We start from the raw sequence: 25,935 nt of genomic DNA on the forward strand, positions 1-25,935 counted from the left end.
GTAGCCTGGGCGGGTGACGAGCCCGGTCCCACCCCTGCCAATCAACGAGCGGGCCACACCCACTTGCTCGCCTTAACCCCTTTCCGGCTCTGCCGGACTTGTCAGACGGGCCCTTGACTGGCAGCTTCAGCTTCCGCATTTAACCCTGCTTTGTTTAATCCTTGGGGTGTAACACGTTTGTCAGACGTTTGTCAAAGGACGTCTGCTTATTCCATAACTGTGATGTCTTTCCTTTGGGCCCTAAGCTCTCAGTACTTTCCTTGTCCCGGGGTCTAAGATCCGGCAGCACTTTTTGGAGTGAGACTTTATCACAGCTATTACCACACGGTATGGTAACTATTTGTTCGTCATTCCCGCCCCCGTCCCGCCCCTTCTCTGCAAACAAACTTCCCGTAGGCTGGGGCCTAGACTGTTTACCTTTGCACCTACAGGGCTTCTCTCCTGCTGAGACACAGGAAGAACTCAATAAATGGTAAATAAACGAATAAGTACTCCTTCTCCATTTGCTGGCTGTGACCTCCAGAAACTTACTTAACCTCTCCGTTCTTCTCAGGTATAAAATGAGGTTTATGATAGTGCAACTTCCTCTTAGGGTTGTTGCTAACATTTAAGGAGAGCAAGTTGCCTGACATACGGGAAGTGCTCCATATCGGGTAGCAACTATTATTATCAGTCACAGAAGGTATTTCTAATTTGTGTGAGCTGGGGGTTACCGATTTCCTGTGGCACTGATAGATAACATTAATAAACAATATTGAAGCTCAGAATTTTCAGTGAAAAATAAACACAACAAATAGCAAACAATTTTAGATTTTTCCACTTTTCAGGCACAGATCTAAGTAAGCACTCTACTAAATACTTAGGAACTACTTTAGTATATACTAAATACGTTAAAACTTTACAAGTATTTGCGGGTTTAATTCTCTCAACAACAGTGTGAGGTAGATACTATTGTTACTTCCAACTTCCAAGGTATTCCAAGAAATGCAGGCACAGAAAAATTAAGTATTTTGCCCAAGATGTAATACAGTGGGCTCTCCATATCTTGGGTTCTGCATTCGCAGATTTAACTGATCGTAGACAGAAAATATTGTCAGGGGTGGGGTTGGGGGAATTGAGTGGAATTGTATCTGTTTTTTTGTTTGTTTGTTTGTTTGTTTGTTAGTTTTTTGAGACGGAGTCTTGCTCTGTCGCCCAGGCTGGAGCGCAGTGGCGCAATCTCCTCTCACTGCAACCACCACCTCCCGCCTCCCGCATTCAATCAGTTCTTCTGCCTCAGCCTCCCCAGTAGCTGGGATTACAGGTGCCCGCCGCCGCCATGCCCGGCTAATTTCTGTATTTTGAGTAGAGCCGGGTTTCACCATGTTGGCCAAGCTGGTCTCCAACACCTGACCTCAGGTGATCCATCCGCCTTGGCCTGCCAAAGTGCTGGGATTACAAGCATGAGCCACTGCGCCTGGCCATGAAGCTAGGGTTTGAACCCGGGCAGTCTGACTCTGGATAGAGTCCACATTCTGATCTTAACCACTTTCTCTCTTCTACAAATGATATAAAATAGTTTTGTTTTGTTTTGTTTGTTTGTTTGTTTGTTTTTGAGACAGAGTTTCACTCTTGTTGCCAGGCTGGAGTTTAGTGACTACCATCTAGGCTCACTGCAACCTTCACCTCCTGGGTTCAGGCGATTCTTATGCCTCAGCCTCCTGAGTAGCTGGGATTACAGGCATGGGCCACCATGCCCAGCTAATTTTTATATTTTTAATAGAGATGGGGTTTCACCATGTTGGCCAGGCTGGTCACAAACTCCTGACTTCAGGTGATCTACTCGCTTACAGGCGTTAGCCACTGCACCCAGCAATTTTAATTTTTAATTTTAATTATTTTTTGAGACAGGGTCTCACTCTACAAAATTGTGTAGTGGCACAATTTTGGCTTACTGCAACCTTAACTTCCTGGGCTCAGGTGATCCTCCCACCTCAGCCTCATGAGTATACACACCTGTGTCACCATGCCGGGCTAATTTTCATTTTTTTTTTTTTTTTTGAGATGGAGTCTTGCTCTGTTGCCCAGGCTAGAGTGCGGTGGCACGATCTCGGCTCACTACAACCTCAGTCTCCTGGGTTCAAGTGATTCTCCTGCCTCAGTCTCCCAAGTATCTGGGACTACAGGCATGTGCCACCATGCCGGCTAATTTTTTGTATTTTTAGTAGAGATGGGGTTTCACTGTGTTAGACAGGATGGTCTCAATCTCCTGACTTTGTGATCTGCCTGCCCCGGCCTCCCAAAGTGCTGGGATTCAGGCGTGAGCCACTGTCCCCAGCCTAATTTTTGTATCTTTTGTGGAGATGGGGTTTCACTATGTTACCCAGGCTGGTCTTCAACACCTGGGCCAAGTGATCCTCCTGCTTCGGCCTCCCAAAGTGCTGGGATTATAGGCATGAGACACTTCACTCAGCCTATTTATTTATTTATTTATATTTAATTTGATTTTTTTGAGACAGAGTCTCACTTCATTGCCCAGGCTAGAGTGCAGTGGCACAATGTTAGCTCACTGTAACCTCCACCTCCCCAGCTCAAGTGATTCTCATGCCTCAGCTTCCCAAGTAGCTGGGATTACAGGCGCCTGCCACCATGCCTGGAAAATTTTTGTATTTTTAGTAGAGACGGGGTTTTGCCATGTTGACCAGGCTGGTCTTGAACTCCTTACCTCAAGTGATCCACCTGCCTCGGCCTCCCAAAGTGCTGGGATTACAGGCATGAACCACTGCACTCAGCCCTATTATTTTTATTTTATTTTATTTGAGATGGAGTTTCGCTCTTGTTGCCCAGGCTAGAGTGCAATGGTGCGACCTCAGCTCACCACAGCCTCCCCCTCCTGGGTTCACGCAATTCTCCTGCCTCAGCCTCCCGAGTAGCTGGGATTACAGGCATGCGCCACCACGCCCAGCTAAATTTTTTTTTTGAGACAAGAGTCTGGCTCTGTCATCCAGGCTGGAGTGCAGTGGCGCGATCTCAGTTCACTGCAAGCTCCGCCTCCTGGGTTCATACCATTCGCCTGCCTCAGCCTCCCGAGTAGCTGGGACTACAGGCATCCGCCACCATGACCGGCTAATTTTTTGTATGTTTTTTAGTAGAGGCAGGGTTTCACCGCGTTGGCCAGGATGGTCTCGATCACCTGACCTCGTGATTCACTCGCCTTGGCCTCCCAAAAGTGCTGGGATTACAGGCGTGAGTCACCGTGCCTGGCCTAATTTTTATATTTTTAGTAGAGACAGGGTTTCTTCATGTTGGTCAGCCTGGTCTCGAACTCCTGACTTTAGGTGATCCGCGTCTCAGCCTCCCAAATTGCTGGGATTATAGCCGTGAGGCACTGTGCCCGGCCGGCCCTATTATATTTAAAGGCTAATCAAATAAGCAGTGGGAGTGGAAAAGGGATAAAGAAATCTGTAACTGATTGTGATCAACTAGTTGTAAACACCACTGTAACAGACCAGTCAGAACAGTTTTCTTTTTTGTTTGATTGTTTTTTGCTGTTTTTTGAGACAGGGTCTCACTCTGTCGCCCAGGCTGGGGTGCAGTGGCACGATCTCGGCTCACTGCAACCTCCACCTCCTGGGTTAAAGCGATTCTCCCACCTCAGCCTCCCAAGTAACTCGGATTACAGGCGCGTGCCACCATGCCCAGCTAATATTTGTATTTTTTGGTAGAGACGGAGTTTCACCATGTTGGCCAGGCTGGTCTCGAACTCCTGACCTCTGGTGATCCACCTGCATCGGCCTCCCAAAGTGCTGGAGTTACAGGTGTGAGCCACCGCACCCAGCCTCAGAAGGGTTTTCTAGTAATAACATTTATTGTTGTAGGGCTTCAGTGGGCCTGATACCATAGAGTTGACCATAAAAAGGCTCTTCTTCCACTTGGACCTTGGTCCCACGTCCTAACTCTCTCTGTGCTCCCAGGATTAATGAGAAGATTGAATAGAACCGTGAAGGTGGAAGCCAGGGATTTTTAATACCTTCAGGGATCCTTGATATCTTCAGGGATCCTGAAACTAATCTCTTGAATCTCCTGCAGATTCGGATTGGGATAACTATAAATGACAAGCCCAGGAGTTTGAGACAAGCCTGGAAAACACAGTAGGACCCCGTCTCTACAAAAAGTACAAAAATTAACTGGGTGTGATGGTGTGTACCTGTAGTCTCAGCTACTTGGGAAGCTGAGGTGGGAGGGTTGCTTGAACCCATGAGGTTGAGGCTGTGGTAAGCCGAGACTGCACCACTGCACTCCAGCCTGGTAAATAGAGCGAGACCCCATTAAAAAAAAAAAAACAAGAAGAAGAAGAAGAAAAGAAAAGAAAAAGAAAAAGAACCCTGAAGGTGAGAGGCAGATGCAAAAGGAAGCAGGACAAGGAGGTTGGGGAGTTTGAAAATATTTAGGTCCTAAAAGTGGACGGAAGTTTCACCTGAGCGCTGGCTGTATTCTTGTTGGATGCCTGGAATTCCTAAGACTTCACTTTAGCTTCAAGGAGCTTACAGTCTAGTTGGAAAGAGAGGTCAGATACATAAATTGATAATGCCAGACAGCCATGGGGAGTGTCCATGGGAATGAGCATCGCAGGGAGTAGGAGTCTGGAAAGGAAGCAGGAAAGGTGGTAGTGAGATGGGAAGAGTTATGGGGGTGAAGAAAGGGGGAAGAGAACCCATGGTCTGGAATGTTGAATAAACTAAAATTTGCAGAAAATAGTCAAGACCTATGCTGTTGGGGATAATCATCATCAGGAAGAAATGGCACCAGGGTAGAACAAACTTTCATTCTGTAAATATTTAAGTGCCTTCCAAGTACAAGACACTGTGGCAGACACTGGGAGTTAATATTCAAGAGTGAATGCAAACCAAAAAAAAAAAAAAAAAAGATGAGGGAAAAATTCAAGATGACCTAGGCCTTTATAATGAGTTTAAGCTTTTTTTTTTTTTTTTTTTTTTTTTTGAGACGGAGTCTCGCTCTGTCGCCCAGGCTGGAGTGCAGTGGCGCGATCTCAGCTCACTGCAAGCTCCGCCTCTAGGGTTCACGCCATTCTCTTGCCTCAGCCTCCCAAGTAGCTGGGACTACAGGTGCCCACCACCGCACCCGGCTAATTTTTTGCATTTTTAGTAGAGATGGGGTTTCACTGTGTTAGCCAGGATGGTCTCGATCTCCTGACCTCGTGATCCACCTGCCTCAGCCTCCCAAAGTGCTGGGATTACAGGCGTGAGCCACTGCGCCCGGCCCGAGTGTAAGCTTTAATTAGCTTAGTGAGTTTCAGTGTTCAGTCCCATAAAAATCATGTCCTAAATGATCAAGTACCTTTGGGAATGGGACTGTGGAAATATTCTTGGAAATCTTTGAGGAACTATGAAAAATAGTGAAAGTGATGGGAAATGGACAGATGTTAATTTTTTTTTTTTTTTTTTTTTTTGGAGACGGAGTCTCACTCTGTCGCCTGGGCTGGATGGAGTGCAGTGGCCGGATCTCAGCTCACTGCAAGCTCTGCCTCCCGGGTTTATGCCATTCTCCTGCCTCAGCCTCCCGAGTAGCTGGGACTACAGGCGCCCGCCACCTCGCCTGGCTAGCTTTTTTTTTGTATTTTTTAGTAGAGACGGGGTTTCATCGTGTTAGCCAGGATGGTCTCGATCTCCTGACCTCGTGATCCGTGCGTCTCAGCCTCCCAAAGTGCTGGGATTACAGGCTTGAGCCACCGCGCCCGGCCCAGATGTTTATTTTTAAATTTTTATTTATTTATTTGTAGATATGGGCTCTTGATATGTTACCCAAGCTGGTCTCAAACTGCTGGCCTCTAGCCATCCTCCTGCCTTGGCCTCCCAAAGGGCTGGGATTATAGGCGTGAGCCACCATGCCTGGCTGATGTTTAGTTTTTAAGATGATAATATCTAACTTTTATAGAGGACTCACCACATCAGGCACGGTTCTAAGCACTTCACATTACATCATCTCATTTAATCCTGACCACACTAGGAAGTAGGTGTTTTTTTTTTTTTTTTTTTTTGAGACGGAGTCTCGCTGTGTCTCCCAGGCTGGAGTGCAGTGGCGCGATCTCGGCTCACTGCAAGCTCCGCCCCCTGGGTTCACGCCATTCTCCCGACTCAGCCTCCCAAGTAGCTGGGACTACAGGCGCCCGCTACCACGCCCGGCTAATTTTTTTGTATTTTTAGTAGAGATGGGGTTTCACCGTGTTAGCCAGGATAGTCTCGATCTCCTGACCTCGTGATCCACCCGCCTCGGCCTCCCAAAGTGCTGGGATTACAGGCTTGAGCCACCGCGCCCGGCCGTAGGTGTTATTTTTTGTCCTCATTTTTTAATTGAGGAAATTGAGTCACAGACAGTTTGACACTTTGCTCAAGATCAAACTACTAGCATGTGCAAGAGCCAAGACCTAAGTCAAGTTGTCTGAATCAGAATCCTAGGTGTTAAACATGGTAGATTCTAGAATCTTCAGAGCAAGGAATTTAACACCTGACTAATTTCTAGAATGGATGCTAGTCATTTACTTGTCTGTGTTCAGATTAATCCTGCTGCCTCTTCCTGCAAACTACACTTTCCAGGCTCTCTGGCCAAGTGACTTTGGGCTAGGTTCAGCCAGCAGGAGGCACTAGTGGGAGACTGGAGGGGAGGCAGGGAAGGAGGACCCAGGGCGGGCCCCATCCCCTCTGCCTCAGCTTTGTCTTTAGCAGCAGCTGCGCTTCTTCCATGGTTCTAGTTCCCACTGGGTAGCCTGGCTTGTTAGGTGCTGGTGACACCACCTTCTCCCTTTGTTCCTCCAGCTTCCTGCTGTTGCTTATCTCTGGGCTACCTCACCATCTCCTTTCAGACTTTTAGCAATTTCATCATATTTTTCTAGTTCTTTGTTAAATTTCCTCTACTGAATTAACTGTTATGGACTGTTTACCTGACCAGATTCTGACCCATGGAGGTAATCATCAGTAGTACCTGGCATAGTTCACCGACTAGACACATCATTCTAAAATCATTCTTAGCTGAGGGTGGTGGCCCACGCCGGTAATCCCAATACTATAGGAGGCCAAGGTGGGAGGATTGTTTGAGCCCAGGAGTTTGAGACCAGCCTGGCAACATAAGGAGACCCCATCTTTACAAAAAACAAAAATAAATTAGCTGGGCATGGTGGCATATGCCTGTGATCTCAGCTACTTGGGAAGCTGAGGTGGGAGGATCACTTGAACCCAGGAGGTCGAGGTTACAGTGAGCTGTGATCCCAACACCTCACTCTAACCTGGGTGCATACCCTGTCTCAAAAAGAAAAAATTAATTAATTAAAAATAAAAATCGACTGGGTGCGGTGGCTCATGCCTGTAATCCCAACACTTTGGGAGGGCAAGGCAGGCAGATCATGAGGTCAGGAGTTCAAGACCAGCCTGGCCAAAATGGTGAAACCCTATCTCTACTAAAAATATAAAAATTAGCTGGCCAGGTGCGGTGGATCATGCCTGTAATCCCAGCACTTTGGGAGGCTGAGGTGGTCGGATCACTTGAGGTCAGGAGTTGGAGACCTGCTTGGCCAGCATGGTAAAACCCTGTCTCTACTAAAAATACAAAAAAATTAGCCAGGCATGGTGGCAGGTGCCTGTAATTCCAGCTACTCGGGAGACTGAGGCAGGAGAATTGCTTAAACCCAGGAGGCAGAATTTGCGGTGAGCCAAGATCGTGCCCTTGCACTCTAGCCTGGGCGACAAGAGTGAAACTCGTCTCAAAAAAAAAAACAACAGGCTGGGCATGGTGGCTCACAGCGGTAATCCCAGCACTTTGGGAGGCTGAGGTGGGTGGATCACCTGGGGTCAGGAGTTTGAGACCAGCCTGGCCAATATGGTGAAACCCCGTCTCTACTAAAACTACAAAAATTAGCTGGGTGTGGTGGTGGGCGCCTGTAATCCCAGCTACTCGGGAATCAGGCATGAGAATCGCTTGAACCTGGGAGGCGGAGGTTGCAGTGAGCCAAGATCGTGCCACTGCACTCCAGCCTGGCGACAGAGTGAGACTCTGTTTCAAAACAAACAAGCAGGCCGGGCGCGGTGGCTCAAGCCTGTAATCCCAGCACTTTGGGAGGCCGAGACGGGCGAATCACAAGGTCAGGAGATCGAGACCATCCTGGCTAACACGGCGAAACCCCGTCTCTACTAAAAACACAAAAAATTAGCCGGGCGAGGTGGCGGCGCCTGTGGTCCCAGCTACTTGGGAGGCTGAGGCAGGAGAATGGCGTGAACCCGGGAGGCGGAGCTTGCAGTGAGCTGAGATCTGGCCACTGCACTCCAGCCTGGGCGACAAAGCGAGACTCCGTCTCAAACAACAACAACAACAACAAAACAAAACAAACAAGCAAACAAACAACACCAAAAATCAGCTGGGCGTGGTGGCGGGCACCTGTAGTCCCACCTACTCGGGAGGCTGAGGCAGGAGAATTGCTTGAACCTGGGAGGCGGAGATTGCAGTGAGCCAAGATCGCGCCATTGCACGCCAACCTGGGCAACACAGCAAGACTCCATCTTAAAAAAATAAATAAATAAAAACTAAAAAAAAAAAATACAAATACAAATCAATCTCTTTTTTGGGAGTATTACTTAGTACCATAAACAGACTATCTAGGCCGGGCGCGGTGGCTCAAGCCTGTAATCCCAGCACTTTGGGAGGCCGAGGCGGGCGGATCACAAGGTCAGGAGATCGAGACCACAGTGAAACCCCGTCTCTACTAAAAATACAAAAAATTAGCCGGGCGTGGTGGCGGGCGCCTGTAGTCCCAGCTACTCAGGAGGCTGAGGCAGGAGAATGGCGGGAACCCGGGAGGCGGAGCTTGCAGTGAGCCGAGATCGCGCCACTGCACTCCAGCCTGGGCAACAGCGTGAGACTCCGTCTCAAAAAAAAAAAAAAAAAAAAAAACAGACTATCTAGATTTAAGCCAATAGGAAAATATGGACTGAATGATAATACGACTAGTACCCTCAAGTTGAAATAGGTATTCATAATGCACACATCAAAACTGATGTCAGCCTGGAGAGTCCCAGTCAACATATACGAAAATTAATTAAGGCCAGGCACAGTGGCTCACGCCTATAATCCCAACACTTTGGGAGGCTGAGGTGGGCAGATTGCTCGAGCTCAGGAATTTGAGACCAGCTTGTACAAAATGGTGAAACCCAATCTCTACAAAACATATAAAAATTTGCCACTGCTCTCCAGACTGGGTGACAGAGTGAGACCTTGTCTTAAAAAAAAAAAAAAATTATTTATATGAAGATGTAGAATAAGAGTTAATTAGATTCTAAGATGACATGAATTGGAATTGGGAGCTAGAAGACAAAATAAGGAATCTAAAGATTTTGACAACCTAGGATGATGAATCTGAGAGATCTACAATGACAGAGGAGATAAAAATGCAAAATCCTACAACTTAGGTAAAAAACATCAACTTACAGAAAGGACAGGTGGCTTAATTATTGTTTATGTAAAGTGGAATTAAGCCCAGATACTTGGGAGGCTGAGGTGGGAGAATTTCTTGAGCCCAGAAGTTTGAGTCCAGCCAGGGCAACATAACAAGACCCCTTCTTTAAAAATAAAAACTAGGAGCTGGGCGTGGTGGCTCACACTTGTAATCCCAACGCTTTGGGAGGCTGAGGCAGGCGGATCACTTAAGGTCAGGAGTTCAAGACCAGCCTGTCCAACATGGTGAAACCCCATTTCTACTAAAAATGCAAAAATGAACTGGGTGTGGTGGTGTGTGCCTGTAATCCCAGCTACTTGGGAGGCTGAGGCAGGAGAATTGCTTGAACCTGGGAGGTGGAGGTTGCAGTGAGCTGAGATTGCGCCATTGCGCTCTAGCCTGGGCAATAAGAGTGAAACTCCATCTCAAAAATAAATAAATAAAATAAAATAACAAAATAAAAAATAAAAATTAGGGACCAGGCACAGTGGTTCATGCCTGTAATCCCAGCACTTTGGGAGGCCAAGGTCAGAGCACTGCTTGAAGCCAGGAGTTTGAGACCAGCTTAGGCAATATAGCAAGACCCTGTCTTTACAAAAAATAAAAATACAAATAAATTTAATTGACGAATTAGAGATTTCTGCTGATGTTGAATGAATAGCATGGCATGGTTGCATAAAAGCTAACATACTAGAGAAGCAGAACTGGCCAGTACTGCCATTTATCAGCTGAATGAACTTGGCAAGTTTTCAGTTTTCTATGCCCAATTTTCTCCATGTATAAAATAAGGATGATGCTAATGTTAGTGTTTTAATTATCTATGGCTGCATAGCAAATTGCCCCAAAATTTAGGGCTTAAAACAGTGACCATTTATTTTCTCACAGGTTTTGTGTGTCAGTAATTGAGAAGTAACTTAGCTGGGTGATTCCAGCTTGGTGTTTCTCATGAAGGTGCAGTCATCTGAAGACTCAACTGGGGCTGAAGGATCCATTTCCAAGATGGCTGACTTACATGTCTGGCAAGTAGGTAGTGGCTGTTGGCAAGAGGCCTCAGTTCCTCCCCATATGGGCATCTCCATAAGCTGTTTGAGTGTCCTCATACCATGGCAGCTGGCTTCCCCCAGAATGGGCAGTGTAAGAGAGAGCAAGGCAGAAGTCACAATGCTTTTAACACTCAGTCTCAGAAAGCACACCCCATCATTTCTGCAATATCCCTTAGTAACACAGGTCCACCCTATGCATTGTAGGAGGAGATTACACAAGAGCACAGATATTGGCAGGTAAAGATCATTGACGTCCATCCTGAATGCTGGCTATGCTAGTCTACGCTAGTCTACACTGTGGCTCCCAAAGGTTCATGTCCTTCACAAATGCAAATCTGTTTAACCCTCCCAAGGGACTCAAAAGTCTCATCCCATTACAAAACCAGCTTGAAGTCCAGAATCTTGTCATCTAAAACAGGCCTCCAGGTGAAGTTCTTCTGGACTAATTCCTATGAACAGCTTGAGTAGCTCTTCTTGATCTGATGACCTATGAACTAAAAAGAGAACTTATATTTTCCGTCCTACTCCTCCATCACCAACATACAATGATGAGATGTGGGAAAAGCATAGGATTACCTCGACAGATATTTCTATTCACAAAAAGAGAGTGGTCCGCTGGGCATGGTGGCTTACACCTGTAATCCTAGAACTTTGGGAGGCTGAGGTGGGCAGATCACCTGAGGTCAGGAGATCGAAACCATCCTGGCTAACGTGGTGAAAACCCATCTCTACTAAAAACACACAAAAAATTAGCTGGGTGTGGAGGCAGGTGCCTATAGTCCCAGCTCCTTGGGAGGCTGAGGGAGGTGAATGGTGTGAACCTGGAAGGCAGAGCTTTCAGTAATCTGAGACTGCACCATTGCACTCCAGCCTGGGCAACAGAGCGAGACTCCGTCTCAAAAAAAAAAAAAAAAAAAAAAAAAAGAGGTCCCTGGTGGCAGGGGGAAAAAGGGATAAATAAATATAGGAAGTAGTCACTATTCTATAGAAATTCTAAAATACTGGAGGATACAGGTTGGCTGTTCCTTGAGTAGAGCTCAGAGCCTGAGCATAATTTCTCATAGCTCTTGGCTCCAGCTTTGGGCTCTTTGTGCTCTGCCCTCTGAGCCACCTTTCCTTTTCATAGAAAGGCTCATGCTTGCAGCTGTGTTGTTTTCTCAGCCTGCTTTTGCCGTAGAAGTGTGGGGGTCAAGACTGGGCATGGTGGCTCGTGCCTGTAATCCCAGCACTATGGGAGGCTGAGTCAGGTGGATTTCTTGAGGTCAGGAGTTTGAGACCAGCCTGAGCAACATGGTGAAACCCCGTCTCTACTAAAAATACAAAAATGAGCCAGGTGTGGTGGCACACGCCTGTAATCACAGCTACTGGGGAGTCTGAGGTGGCAGAGTCACTTGAACCCAGGAGGTGGAGGCTGCTGTGAGCTGAGATCATGCCACTGCACTCCAGCCTGGGTGACAAGGTGAGACTCCACCTCAAAAAAAAAAAAAAAGTTTGGGGGTCCAAAAACTTCTTCTTATATATTGCCTCTATCTGTTTCAATACAAGCTGGTAGCGTTTCTGCCAATACAATTTTCTTAAAACTTTTGTGACTCTCCAGTGAATCTTATTGGGGTTCACTCAATTAGATAAAAGTCATACTTACAAATCTCTTTGAGATAAACTCTTTTCTACCTCAGGCTTCAGTTTAGACTGGTGAGGGGCAACACTCATAAGCTTCTTTTTTTTTTTTTTTTTTTTTATGGAGTCTCGCTCTGTCACCCAGGCTGGAGTGCAGTGGTGTGATCTTGGCTCACTTCAACCTCTGCCTCCTGGGTTCAAGTGATTCTCCTGCCTCAGCCTCCTGAGTAGCTGGGACTACCAGCACATGCCACTACGCCTGGCTAATTTTTGTATTTTTAGTAGAGATGGGGTTTCATCATATTGGCCAGGCTGGTCTCGAACTCCTGACCTTGTGATCCACCTGCCTCGGCCTCCCGAAGTGCTGGGATTACAGGCATGACCCACTGCGCTCAGGCATAGCTTCTTTTTAAAATTTTTTAGAGACAGGATCTTGGTCTGTCACATAGGTTAGAGTACAATAATACAATCATACTCACTGCAGTGTAGAACTCCTGGGTTCAAGTTATTCTCCTGCCTCATCCTCCTGAGTAGCTATGACTACAGGTGCATACTTTCATGCCCACTATTTTATTTTATTTTATTTTTTTGAGATGGAGTCTCACTCTCTTACTCAGGCTGGAGTGCAGTGGTGTGATTTTGTCTCACTGCAACCTCTACCACCTGGGTTCAAGCAATTCTCCTGCCTCAGCCTTCCAAGTAGTTGGGATTACAGGCATGCGCCACCATGCCCAGCTAATTTTTTTGTATTTTTAGTAGAGACAGGGTTCGACTATATTGGCCAGGCTGGTCACAAATTCCTCACCTTGTGATCTGCCTGCCTTGGACTCCCAAAGTGCTGGGAACCACCGCACCCGGCCCACGCCCACTAATTTAAAAATTTTTTTTGTAGGATGGGACCATGCTATGTTGTCCAGGCTGGTCTTGAATTCCTGGCCTTAAGTAATCCTCTAACCTCGACCTTCTAGCGTTCTGGGATTACAGGTGTGACCCACCATGCCTGGCTCTTAAGTTTCTTAAAAACTATATTGTTAGGCTGGGTGCTGTGGCTCACACCTGTAATCCCAGCACTTTGGGAGGCTGAGGTGGGTAGATCACATGAGGTCAGGAGTTTGAAACCAGTCTGGCCACCAGCCTGGCCAACATGGTGAAATCCCATCTCTACTAAAAATACAAAAATTAGCCAGGCATAGTGATGCGTTCCTGTAGTCCCAGCTACTTGGGAGGCTGAGGCAGAAGAATCGTTTGGACCCAGGAGGCAGAGGTTGCAGTGAGCCGAGATCACGCCACTGCACTCCCGCCTGAGTGACAGAGTGAGACTCTGTCTCAAAAAAAAAACCAAAACCAAAACCAAAAACCAAAAACCCCAAAAACCATATTGTCAGACTAAATGGTTTCCTGAGTACCACCTTAGATCCTTCTGATATTAGCAAAGCATGTTACACTCAATCTTGGCTTTGTCTTTATACCATGTTTTCCTGAGAGTGCCCAGGATTTGATATTTGCCCAGAAGCTATTTTAAAAATTTAACATCATTTACTGTCTGCAAAGGCTGAGAATTTTAAAATCCAACAATTCCTAGCTCTTTTTTTTTTTTTTCCCCTTTTGAGACGGAGTCTCACTCTGTCGCCAGGCTGGAATGCAATAGCAAGATCTTGGCTCACGGCAACATCTGCCTCCTGGGTTCAAGCAATTCTCTTGCCTCAGCCTCCCAAGTAGTTGGGACTACAGGTGAGCGCCACCATGCCAGCTAATTTTTGTATTTTTAGTAGGACGGGGTTTTACCATGTTGGCCAGGATGGTCTTGATCTCTTGACCTTGTGATCTGCTCGCCTTGGCCTCCCAAAGTGCTGGGATTACAGGTGTGAGCCACTGTGCCTGGCCTCCTGGCTCTTTTTAAGTGTTTTTTTTTTTTTTTTTTTCCCTAGCTATCTCTCTCATACTTTACTATAAGCAGCAAAGAAGAAACCAGGTGTTAACTTCAACACTCTCCCTGAAAATCTCTTAGCTAGATTTCCCATTCATTAATTACATTTTTTACTTTCCTTGTTACTACACACTAACTACAGTTGCTAAACTTGCTGAATAACTAGAATCCTCTTTCTTACAGTTTCAAAACACATTTTCCTCAGTTTCCTTTAAGTCTTCATTGGCCACCACTTCAAAGGCCATCATGGCTGGGTATGGTGGCTTGTGCCTATAATCTCAGTGACTTAGGATCAGTTGAGGCCAGGAATTTGAATTCAGCCTGGGCAACATAGTGAGACCCTGTCTTAAAAAAAAAAAAAAAAGGCCACTATGGTTCTACTAACTGTCACTTCCAGGCATTTTAGACTTTCACTAACACTCATCTCAAAGTCTTTCCGGTTTCTGCCCTTTGCCTAATTTCAAAGTCATTCTTACATTTTAGGGGTTTGTCACAGCAGCACTCCACTTTTAGTGCCCAAACCTATTAGTTATCTATTGCTGAATGAGAAATCATCCCAAAATTTCACAGCTTAAAATATAAAATAAACATTTATTGTAATCATTTTATATTGGTCAGGAATTTGAAAGTGACTTACCTAGATGACCCTGGCTCAGGGACTCTCATTAGGTTGCAGTCAAGATGTTGGCCAGGGGCCGGGCACGGTGGCTCAATCCTGTAATCCTAGCACTTTGGGAGGCCGAGACGGGCGGATAACGAGGTCAGGAGATCGAGACTATCCTGGCTAACACGGTGAAACCCCGTCTCTACTAAAAAGTACAAAAAACTAGGCAGGCGAGGTGGCGAGCGCCTGTAGTCCCAGCTACTCGGGAGGCTGAGCCAGGAGAATGGCGTAAACCTGGGAGGCGGAGCTTGCAGTGAGCAGAGATCCGGCCACCGCACTCCAGCCTGGGTGACAGAGCGAGACTCCGTCTCAAAAAAAAAAAAAAAAAAAAAAAAAAAAAAATGTTGGCCAGGACAGCAATCATCTGAAGGTTTGACCATGGCTGGAGGATCTGCCTCCAAGATGGCTCACTCATATGCCTGGCAAGTTCATGCTGGCTGTTGGCAAGGAGGCCTCAGTTCCTTACCTGTGGACCTCTCTATAGGACTTCTTGAGTGTCCTGCAACATGGCAGCTAGCTTTCTTCAAAACGAGTGATCCAAAAGACAGCAAAATATATTTTTTATTTTAGAGTTCAGATTTTTATATAATGTCTTTTATTGCTTATTACTCTTGGAAGTCACACACTGTCACTGCTGCCAGACTGTATTAGATAAATAAGTCACTGGCCAGGCAGGGTGGCTCACGCCTGTTATCCCAGCACGTTGGGAGGCCGAGGCAGGTAGATCACCTGAGGTCAGGAGTTCAAGACCAGCCTGGTCAACATGGTCAAAAATTAGCCTGGTGTGGTGGCATGTGTCTATAGTTCCAGCTACTCTGGAGGCTGAGGCAGAACTGCTTGAACCTGGGGGTCAGAGATTGTAGTGAGTGGGGATCGCGCCACTGCACTCCAGCATGGGTGACAGAGCAAGACTCCATCTCAAAAGAAAAATAGGCTGGGCGCGGTGGCTCAAGCCTGTAATCCCAGCACTATGGGAGGCCGAGACGGGCGGATCACGAGGTCAGGAGATCGAGACCATCCTGGCTAACACGGTGAAACCCCGTCTCTATTAAGAAATACAAAAAACTAGCCGGGCGAGGTGGCGGGCGCCTATAGTCCCAGCTACTCGGGAGGCTGAGGCCGGAGAATGGCGTGAACCCGGGAGGCGGAGCTTGCAGTGAGCTGAGATCCGGCCACTGCACTCCAGCCTGGGCGACAGAGCGAGACCCCGTCTCAAAAAAAAAAAAAAAAAAAGAAAGAAAAATAAATAAATAACATATATTTATTTAATATATGCTAATAATGAGTATTTATAATAATATATAATAATAATGAGTATTTACACTGTACTAAAATATCACGTCCTTCCTCTACGCCGCTGCAGTCTTCCTTCCTTTCAGTTAGAGTAGGAGCCAAAGTCTTTACAATGACTTACATGGTTTTATGGGATGTCACCCCATGACCCGTCTGATCTCCTCTTCCATTGCTGTCTTCCTTGCTCATTCTGTTCCAGTCACACTACCTTGTTCAGTAAGGTGTGAATATGGGAGCCGTGTACTCACCTCAAAGTCTTGGCATTTGCTTTTGCTTTCGCTCGGAGTGCTCTTCTTCTTGAGAACCACTTGGTTTGTTTCCTCATATCCTCAGGTTCTTGGTGGGGCCTTCTCTGACCCCAGTGCCCAAAATTACACTCCCAACAATGTCTGTCTCCCTTCCTCAATTAATTTTTCTCCTTAGCACTTAGCACTATCTAATAAACTGTTTTATTAATTTATCACATGTATCCCTGCTCTTCTCACAAGAATGTACGTTCCATGAAGGTGGGGTCTGTTTGTTTACTGCCGTGTCCTCAGTGCCAAAAACAATGTCTAGCACATAGTAGGTATTCAATAAATGCTTTTTGAGTGAATGAATCAGTGACCACTAGTGACAGGCATCACATAGATGATGTCTTTTAATCTACTCAACTACCCTTTGTATTATTAGCTCCATGTTAAAGGTGAGGAAACTGAAGCTCCAGCAGGATATATAACTTGCTGAAGGTCCCAAACAATAAGTAGTAAAGACTAGATTCACACACGAATTGCACAAGTCCAGAGCCCTTGTTCCTAGCCACTCCATGTTACTGCCTCCCCATGTACTGGAAGCCACATTGTAAAAGATTAGTAAAGTGAAATAATGCAGAGGAAAGTGACAGGAATGTTGAGATGTCTCTAAGTCATGTCATATGATAAGCTGTTTATGAAACTAGAAAGGCTCTTCAACTAAAGGAAAGGAAAGCTTAACCTTTTTTTTTTTTTTTGAGACAGGTTCGTACTCTGTCTCCCAGGCTTAAGTGCAGTGGCACGATCATGGCTCACTGCAACATTTACCTCCTAGGCTTATGCAATCCTCCCACCCCAGCCTGCCAAATAGGTGGGACTACAGCCCCGCACTACTATGCCTGACTAATTCTTGTATTTTTTGGTAGAGATAGGTTTTCACCATGTTGCCCAGGTTTGAGCCTTAAGCTCGAACTCCTGAGCTTAAGCAGTCCTCCTACCTTGGCTTCCCAACGTGCTGGGATTACAGGAGTGAGCCACTGTGCCTGGCTGGAATGCTTAACTTTAGTGAGGGATAGAATACATGAAAACCAGATTCAAATATTTGACAAGCTGTAGTGTAGAACAAGAATTTGTTTATTCTGTGTACTCTGAAGGCCAGAAACTGGAATTAATGGACCAAATAAAGTCAGCCTACTTCCTGCTTGAGGTACAGAAGCTGAGGGGGAGTGTTGATATAGAGGGATACCTGTCTGGGGCCATCAGTACTCCTTGACAACTCTGTGACTCATGAGTTTCAGGATGGTTCACTTCACAGAAGACAAGGGCAAAGGGAGCTTATTGAAGTAAGTTGTCTTGCTTTGTCGCCAGGCTGGAGTGCAGTGGTACAATCTGGGCTCACTGCAACCTCGGCCTCCCAGGTTCAAGCGATTCTCCTGCCTCAGCCTCCCGAGTAGCTGGGACTAGAGGTGCACGCCCAGATAATTTTTGCATTTTTAGTAGAGATGGGGTTTCACCATGTTGGCCAGGATGGTCTCGATCTCTTGACCTCATGATAGGCCTCCCAAAGTGCTGGGATTACAGGTGTGAGCCACCGTGCCCAGCCAGGCTTTTTTTTTTTTTTTTCTTTTTTGGTGAGATGGAGTTTTGCTCTTGTTGCCCAGGCTGGAGTGCAATGGCGTGATCTCGGCTCACTGCAACCTCCGCCTCTTGGGTTCAAGAGATTCTCCTGTCTCAGCCTCCTGAGTAGCTGGTATTACAGGCACGCGCCATCATGCCCAGTTAATTTTTGTATTTTTAGTAGAGACAAGATGGGGTTTCACCGTGTTGACCAGGCTGGTCTCAAACTCCTGACCTCAGGTGATCCACCCACCTTGGCTTCCCAAAGTGCTGGGATTACAGGTGTGAGTCACCACGCCTGGTCCACAAAGTGCTTTTATGGAACAATTTTGGCAAATGTCTGGGTTGGAATACAGATGTAGAGGTTAGGTTAAAAAGAAATGATTGGCCAGTCGCGGTGGCTCATGCCTGTAATCCCAGCACTTTGGGAGGCCGAGGTGGGTGGATCACAGGTCAGGAGTTTGAGACCAGCCTGACCAACATGATGAAATCCCATCTCCACTAAAGATACGAAAAAATAGGCTGGGTGTGGTGGTGCGCGCCTGTAATCCCAGCTACTCAGAAGGCTAAGGCAGGAGAATCGCTTGAACCCAGGAAGTGGAGGTTGCAGTGAGCTGAGATCGCGCCACTGCACTCCAGCATATGTGACAGAGCAAGACTCCATCTCAAAAAAAAAAAAAAAAAAGAAATGACCAGTGAAGGAATATAGACAGCTAGATAGCTTTTAAAAACTTGCTTGCAGCCAGGCATAGTGGCTCATTCCTGTAATCTCAGCACTTTGGGAGACTGAGGTGGAAGGATCGGTTGAGTCCAGAAGTTCGAGACTAGCCTGGGAAACATAGTAAGACCCCCTTCTCTACAAATAATCAAAAATTGACCAGGCATGGTGGTAGATGTTTGTAGTTACAGCTACTCAGGAGGCTGAGGCAGCAGAATTGCTTGAGTTTAGGAAGTTCAGGCTGCAATGAGCCATGATTGTGCCACAGCACTCAGCTTGAGTAACAGAGTGAGACCCTGTCTTAAAAACAAAACAAAAACACCACCAACAAAATTTCTATGTTCGAAGGGAGAGAGGGAACTGAAGGCCTACATATGGTTTTGGGAGCTGGCTTCCTTGTGCTTTGAAAGAGAATAAGATGCAGTTCAATTTTTTTTTGTGCAGTGGTGCAATCGTGGCTTACTGCAACCTCCGCCTCCTGGGTTCAAGTGATTCTCCTGGCACAGCCTCCCAAGTAGCTGGCACTACAGGCATGCGCCACCACGCCCAGTCAATTTTTGTATTTTTAGTAGAGATGGGGTTTCACCATGTTGGCCAGGATGGTTTCAATCTCTTGACCTCAGGTGATCCATCCACCTTGGCCTCCCAAAGTGCTGGGATTACAGGTGGGAGCCACCATACCCAGCCGCAGTTCAATTTTTTATGTGGGGTGGGGACACCCCTCAGAAATTGGAGTGTAACCTCAAATCATGTCCATTTTTTAAGCCTCTGATATATTAAAAAATTAAGGCTGGGCCCAGTGGCTTATGCCTGTAATCCCAACACTTTGGGAGGCCGAGTCAGGCAGTCACTTGAGGTCAGGAGTTTGAGACCAGCCTAGCCAACATGGTGAAACCCCATCTTTACTAAAAATACAAAAATTAGCCAGGCATGGTGGCGGGTGCCTGTAATCCCAGCTACTCAGGAGGCTGAGGCGGGAGAATCGCTTGAACCCAGGAGGTGGAGGTTGCAAATGAGCTGACATTGTGCCACTGCACTCCAGCCTGCGTGATGGAGCCAGACTCGGTCTAAATAATAATAACAACAACAACAACAACAACAACTATGAAATGCTAAGATGGTTTTGAGAATACTTGGTATATTTAAACATTTAACAAATAAAAACTTGGTACAAACAACACAGCCATAAAGTACTATTTACAAGAACGGACAGCAATTTTTTTAACTACAAAATTAGAAATTTGAGGGCCTTTATAAATGTCAGGCTGAGACCAAAGGATTCTCATGGCCCCAGGGTGGCCCACAGGGGCATGGGTCCAGGTTAGAGTTCCCTCAAGAGGCGTGGGTGTTATATCCAAAGCCTCAGGGAATTGGCACAGAAATGTCCCACTCTTAGATAAAGGGGACACAGAGCCCTGCTTGTCTTGGTCAGAGGGAGTTCTGTGATAGCATTCTACAGTCCGGGAGTGCAGTCTCACCTGGACTCTTACCCTGGGACCCCGGAGACAGGCATCCTGGAGTGATTCGTGTCTGAGGCGACCACAGGGGGGCAGTGTGACAACTCGGAGGCGCTCCAAGGAGAGGGCACAGAAGTGCCAACCTTCCTCCCCCCGCGGATCATCTGTCCTGTACCACCCACCACCCCCCGACTCCCTCTCCTTTCCTGGAGTTGGTGAGGGCTGCCCACCAACCTCCACACAGGGACGGCAGACGGAAACTCTGACGTTTCCCTCCGCAGCTGGAAAGCTAAGAGCGGCTTGTCTGCCCGTCTCGCCCAGAGTCCCACCCCTTTAAGTACAGGTGTCCAGGATGGAGACATAGAAAGTGGAACAGGGGAAGGGACAGGCTAGTAGTACCCGCGGCCCTGGTGGGACTAGCTTTGCCTCCCCGTCTCAATTCCCTGGGTTCTGTTTGCAGTCCAAACACCCAGCACAAGGGGGCGCTACCACCCTGCAAACCCTGCCCCGCAGGTCTTGTACATGGAGTGGGCACAGCCATAAAGAGCGGGATGTGTTCCTCTAAGTCCCTTACCCAGCTTTCCTCCACTCAGATCCTACATGCAATCTTGTAGGGATGAGGTGGGGAGACCTCTGGAGCACAGGCCAGCAAAGCGGAGGAGAGTCTGGGGAATCTGACATAGAGCTTAGAGGGATATAGGGAAGAGAGGCCTCCTGGCTGGGCCCTCCAGGTCAGAGTCTAGGTGTGGGCTGGGCTGAGAGTGCAGCCCGAAGGCTGGGTATTTCCAGAAGAGTTGGGTCAACACAATCTGATACCAGCCACTCCCAGATTAAGGGCAGGCAGGAAGTGGAGAGTTGACACCTAAGCGGGAGGGAATGGGGCCGACAAGGACAAAGTAGGGAGTTCTGGGGGTATAAACCTCTTTACCTCAATGTATTTTTCTTTTTTAAAACCTTTTAAAGATTGAGGTAATGGTTGGTCTGAAGATAATGTGTTATCTCAACAGATTGCTCACAGTCAGTTACAGATCAAACTCCCTGTTCTGTTCTTATCCCCCTTCTCACTACTGCACTTGACTAATCTAAAAAAAATAAATAAGTAAGGTAAAATACACCATGAAAGGCCAGGCGTGGTGGCCCACGCCTGTAATCCCAGCACTTTGGGAGACTGAGGCAGGTGGATCACGAGATCAGGAGTTTGAGACCTGCCTGGCCAACGTGGTGAAAGCCCGTTTCTACTAAAAATACAAAAAAAAAAAAAAAAAAAAAAAAAAAAAATTAGCTGGGCGTGGTGGCAGGCGCCTGTAATCCCAGCTACATGGGAGGCTGAGACAGGAGAATCGTTTGAACCCGGGAGGCGGAGATTGCAGTGAGCTGAGATTGCACCATTGCACTCCAGCGTGGGCGACAGGGGGAGACTCTGTCTCACACACACACAAATATATGTGTGTGTGTGTGTGTATATATATATACCATGAAGTTCACAAAGTGCACTAAGTTTAAGTGTTCAGCTCAATGATTTGAGTTACATATTCACTACTTATGTGTTCATAATATGTACATATGTATACAATACTTATGTAATCACAACTACCACTGGTAATTCAACAAACTTTTATTGAGTGCCTCCTGTGTGTCTAGCACTATTTTACCCTTTTGAAAGAAAATTGAGGCTAGAACCTGTTTTCCAGTGGCTGTGATAGGGTTGGTATTATAAATTATAGTAATTCCTTGACAGAACTATACCATCACCTGGTATGAGAGATCAACATGGTGTGATCTACTCACAGTGGCCATCACCTTGGACTCCAGAATGGGAAGAGTTGTCTACCATGTCTGAATATACTAACTCACAGAACTCCAGGGGACATAACTGGATCCAGTAAATACAGTCAGGGCAGCCATACTCCTAGCACAGAGTGAGGTGCTGAGCAGGTGAGAGAGCGTTTTGGGGAATTGATCCTGCTCTCTGGCCTGGTGCTACATGTCTGGAAGCTGGGCAATGAGTGATGTCTTTGACAAACCAAAGTGAAATGGAGCCTGTTGCATGTGTATGAATTCACTAGGCTTTCTGACACGCCAGTGTTTTTTCTCAGCTTTGTGGTCAGCCTGGCCTTGCCTCACCCAGACCCCATCCTGCTCCAAGTCAGAGAAGTGGCCCTAGCAGGAAATTGAGTGAGTGAGCAGGATGTAACCCGTGATGAGGCAGCTCCCAGACCTGGCTGGTCCCTGAGTCAATGAGCTACTTCGGGCACTCAAAGGAAGCCCTTCCGCCCATTCACTACTTCCACTGCCTCTTCTGTCACCTCTAACATCCCTCCCTACCCAGGTGTGGGTCTTTGGAGGCAGGGAGCTGGTCTCCTTCTTCTCTAAGTCACAAAGGAATACGGGACTCTGGGGGCAAATGGCCTCAGCATGGAGGCAGAGGAAGCTGCTCCTTGGGGATGCCAGTGACTGCCCTGGCCAGAGGGCTACCAGTGATCTTGCTTTGGAGCCCCTAGGGCCAGGACTGGTGGCAGGGTAGGACAGAGGGGGCTGGGCCTGGCTGGGGAAGGCTGGCCTGGAAGAAGCTGAGCCATCGGCCCTGGGCCAGGGTGGAAAATATGTGTGTGAGCTCATTTGGAAGGTGGCTTCTGGCCAGTCAGGCCTGCCTCGCTTCCAGGCCCTGGCTGCCCAGCCCCTTGCAGGCGGCCTCTGGTCTCCCTACTTTCACAAGACTGAGCGAAGAGGGCAGAAACCCCCAAGGCTGGGGCTAGGTGTGCAGACTTGAGCTTTTAAAAGAAGTGTGTTCAGATTTGGGATGGTAGGTAGGAAACGGGTACAGGAACCGCAGGACGATGGAGCAGTCTTGGCTGGGGTTTCCTTGGGGCCTTTGGGAATGGGTACCACCGCTGAAGCCCTCCGCCCTCCCCCGATGCCCTCGAACACAAACATTCACCAATCCCACCCTTCCCTTAGCTGCTGCCATTGTCTCATTCCACCCCTTTGGCTTCTGAGTCTTGGTGCCACCTTCCTTCTCTCAAGAAGGGAGGCAATGGGCTGGCAAAGTGGGGTCCTTTTCCCTCTGCACTCCTACCCCCCATAATATTGCTGCACAATAAGCAAATACAGCTGGGCATGGTGGCTCACGCCTGTAATCCCAACACTTTGGGAGGCCGAGGTGGGCGGCCTGAGGTTGGGAGTTTGAGACCAGCCTGACCAACATGGAGAAACCCCGTCTCTACTAAAAATACAAAATTAGCTGGGTGTGGTGGCGCATGCCTGTAATCCCAGCTACTTGGGAGGCTGAGGCAGGAGAATCACTTGAACCTGGGAGGCAGAGGTTGCAGTGAGCCGAGATTGCGCCATTGCACTCCAACCTGGGCAACAAGAGTGAAACTCCATCTCAAAACAACAACAACAACAACAACAACAAACACAATAAGCAAATATATATGTGTTGACAGATCCCCAGAACACACACTGCCGTGAAGACGCCCAGCTACCCAGGGTCCATGCTGGGAGAGACACCAAGAGATTGCCAGGATCTGCCAGTATAGAAACATAAATAAGTAAATTGGAAAGATCTGGGTTTTAAATTTGGACTAACAACCTGTGACCTTGATCAAGTCATTCATCTTTCTGGGTCTCAGTTCCCTTATTTGTAAAACGGGGACAATATTAGTGCCTGTGTCATTGTGTGTTGTAAGGAGCTCAGCAAATGTTAGTTTCACCATTGCTGGACGGGAAGGAGGGATACAGAGGGGAAAGAGACCACTGGAAAATCTGTCAGATAGTGGGGAGAAGGGGCCCTGGGGGAGGGACAGTGAAGGACCAACAGAGCTAGCCAGATTGTGCTTTGGGGTCTGGAGGGGTGTGGGGGTGTCTCTCTGCCCAGTCCTCCCTCCTCTAGAGGACCCAGCTCCTCTTAGATCTTCCCTTCCCTTCCCGCTGACCCAGAGCCTGGCTGGCAGCCCTGCAGTCATGGGCCCAGCTGGTGCCAGGAGCCCTGGAGAAAGGGAGGTGATGACAAGGGAGTCTGTGGCCCCCCTCCAAATGTGTGGGGTGCAGTCGTGGGCAGAGTGCTGCTCCTCTTCAGCCCTTGCCCCGAGTCCAGCGTCTCCTTAGCACCAACTTTCCTGGGTTCTGCCCAAACCTCCTTGAAGATTCCCCTTGGCTCCCTCCTGGCTGCTCCAACTCACATGTGCTGCTTTCGAATAAAGGAACTTGGAACCATAGAAACTGGGTCAGGCCCAACGGACAAATCGGGGTAGGGCCAGTGAAAGCAGAGTTTGCAGGTCTTTTGGAAGCCACAGGGCCCTCTGCTCTCCCCTCACCCCAGCCTGACCTGGAGGTTCACTCAGTGGGACCTTGTGATCACTAAGGCACCTCCCAGGGTCCCTGGGCAGCCTCACTGGGGTGGATCAGGCAGGCCCAGGCACGTCAGAAGCACGGGACCCTGCGTCTCCACCCTGAAATTCTCTCTGCTTGTTTTAATTTTTGTTTTTTGTTTTTTTTAAACCAGTCAAATTTAGCAGTGGGGGGTTTTATAAGCCCATCTTCTACCTCTTCCCCCTTTGTCTCTGGTCCTCCATTCCCATCTCTCCCCCTTGGCTCCAGAGAGCATCTTGTGATTCCAGAATCAGGGCCAAACAATTTCCTCGTGATGGGGAAACCGCACTCCAGCGCGGGAGCCCTAGGCTCCCCCTCCTCTTCTCTCTGGCAGTCCCCCCTCCCCAGGCTCCTCCACTGGCTCCAGCTGTGTTTTGCAAAACTCCCACTGGATAACATCTGTAATTGCCTCCAGATGTGGACCACAAAAACACAAAGGGGCCATGAGCTCATCTTTGAGTTCCTTGCCACCCGCACAGACCCTACCACCCTCAGATGCCCCTGACTTCCCCTGCCACCTTGTCAAGGTCCCCATCCCCTCTGGTAAGGGTGGTTCGGAGGTGGTGTCCAATTCCACCGAGACACACAGACTCTGCCAAACAGTTGTTGGCAGGGGAGGTGCAGGAGGCCAGGCGTAGGGTCAGGGTTCCTGGCAGACAGGAAGGTGGGGTACCCCTTCTGCCAAAGCAATCACACTAACCAGCCCTGAATAGCAGCTGGATAGACTGACTGGCATGATGGGGCCAGGACTCTGCAAGGCAGGCGGTGGAGGGAGTCTGGGCTGGAGCCCAGGGTGGGCTGGGTGGAGGCAGGAAGGGAAGGGGGGTGAAAAAAAGGGGCTGCTCTCCTCCAGCTGAGCTGACTCAGCACTGGGCTGATTCCTCCCTCCAGGCTGGTTTCAGAGGAAGGGTGGGTGGATAGCCTGGGAACCCTGTCTGGGGCAGGAGTTTCTAAGGAAAGAGGAAGCAAAGCCTTGTTATTCTGCCCTTCCAACCTGACCATCCTGGTTCTTCCGGACAATTAGGATGAGATCTCTGTTTGGCCAGAGACAGGCTGCTCCTAATAGGCCCAGCAGCAACACCTATCTCTCTTTCTCCCTTGTTTCCTTCTGTCTCAGCAGCAGAGCCCCAGGCCTGGAAGAGACTTCTTAGGTCCTGAGGGCTGGGAAGGACATGCCAGTGAGCCCAAGGCTGAATATGATCATGGGACTCCCCCTGCCTCTGGAAGAGACGCATGAGGAAACGGAGGGTCTGCGGGTGGGTCACAGGACAGGGTAATGCAATTTAGGAAGATTTTCCAAGTGGCCTCAGCTTGACCACTTCCTCTTGTCTCTGAGCCTTGGGGCTCAAGGCAGCCTTTTAAGCCAGGTGGTGGGAGAGCAGCTGAGCTCTGTCAGTCACCCCACTGCCCCCTATGGGTATGCCCTGCTCCCCAACTCTGGCCCCTGAATCCCTTTAGTCCACTAAGAATAAACATACTACTTTATGAAAAATGCCAAAGCCCCACCTCATGGAAAACGC

The 25,935-nt window shown here is 48.0% G+C and overlaps 1 long non-coding RNA gene across 1 annotated transcript; it reads left to right on the forward strand.

Annotated features, from left to right (window-relative positions):
* The first annotated feature begins 149 nt into the window (after window positions 1-149).
* LOC139364341 (uncharacterized) lies at window positions 150-25,933 on the forward strand. The gene is made up of 3 exons (XR_011626017.1): window positions 150-472; window positions 10,364-10,501; window positions 25,533-25,933. It is a non-coding gene; the product is annotated as an uncharacterized lncRNA (long non-coding RNA).
* The last annotated feature ends 2 nt before the right edge of the window (window positions 25,934-25,935 follow it).

This window comes from Macaca nemestrina, chromosome 7 (assembly GCF_043159975.1).
Source record: "Macaca nemestrina isolate mMacNem1 chromosome 7, mMacNem.hap1, whole genome shotgun sequence".
Lineage (NCBI taxonomy): Eukaryota > Metazoa > Chordata > Mammalia > Primates > Cercopithecidae > Macaca > Macaca nemestrina.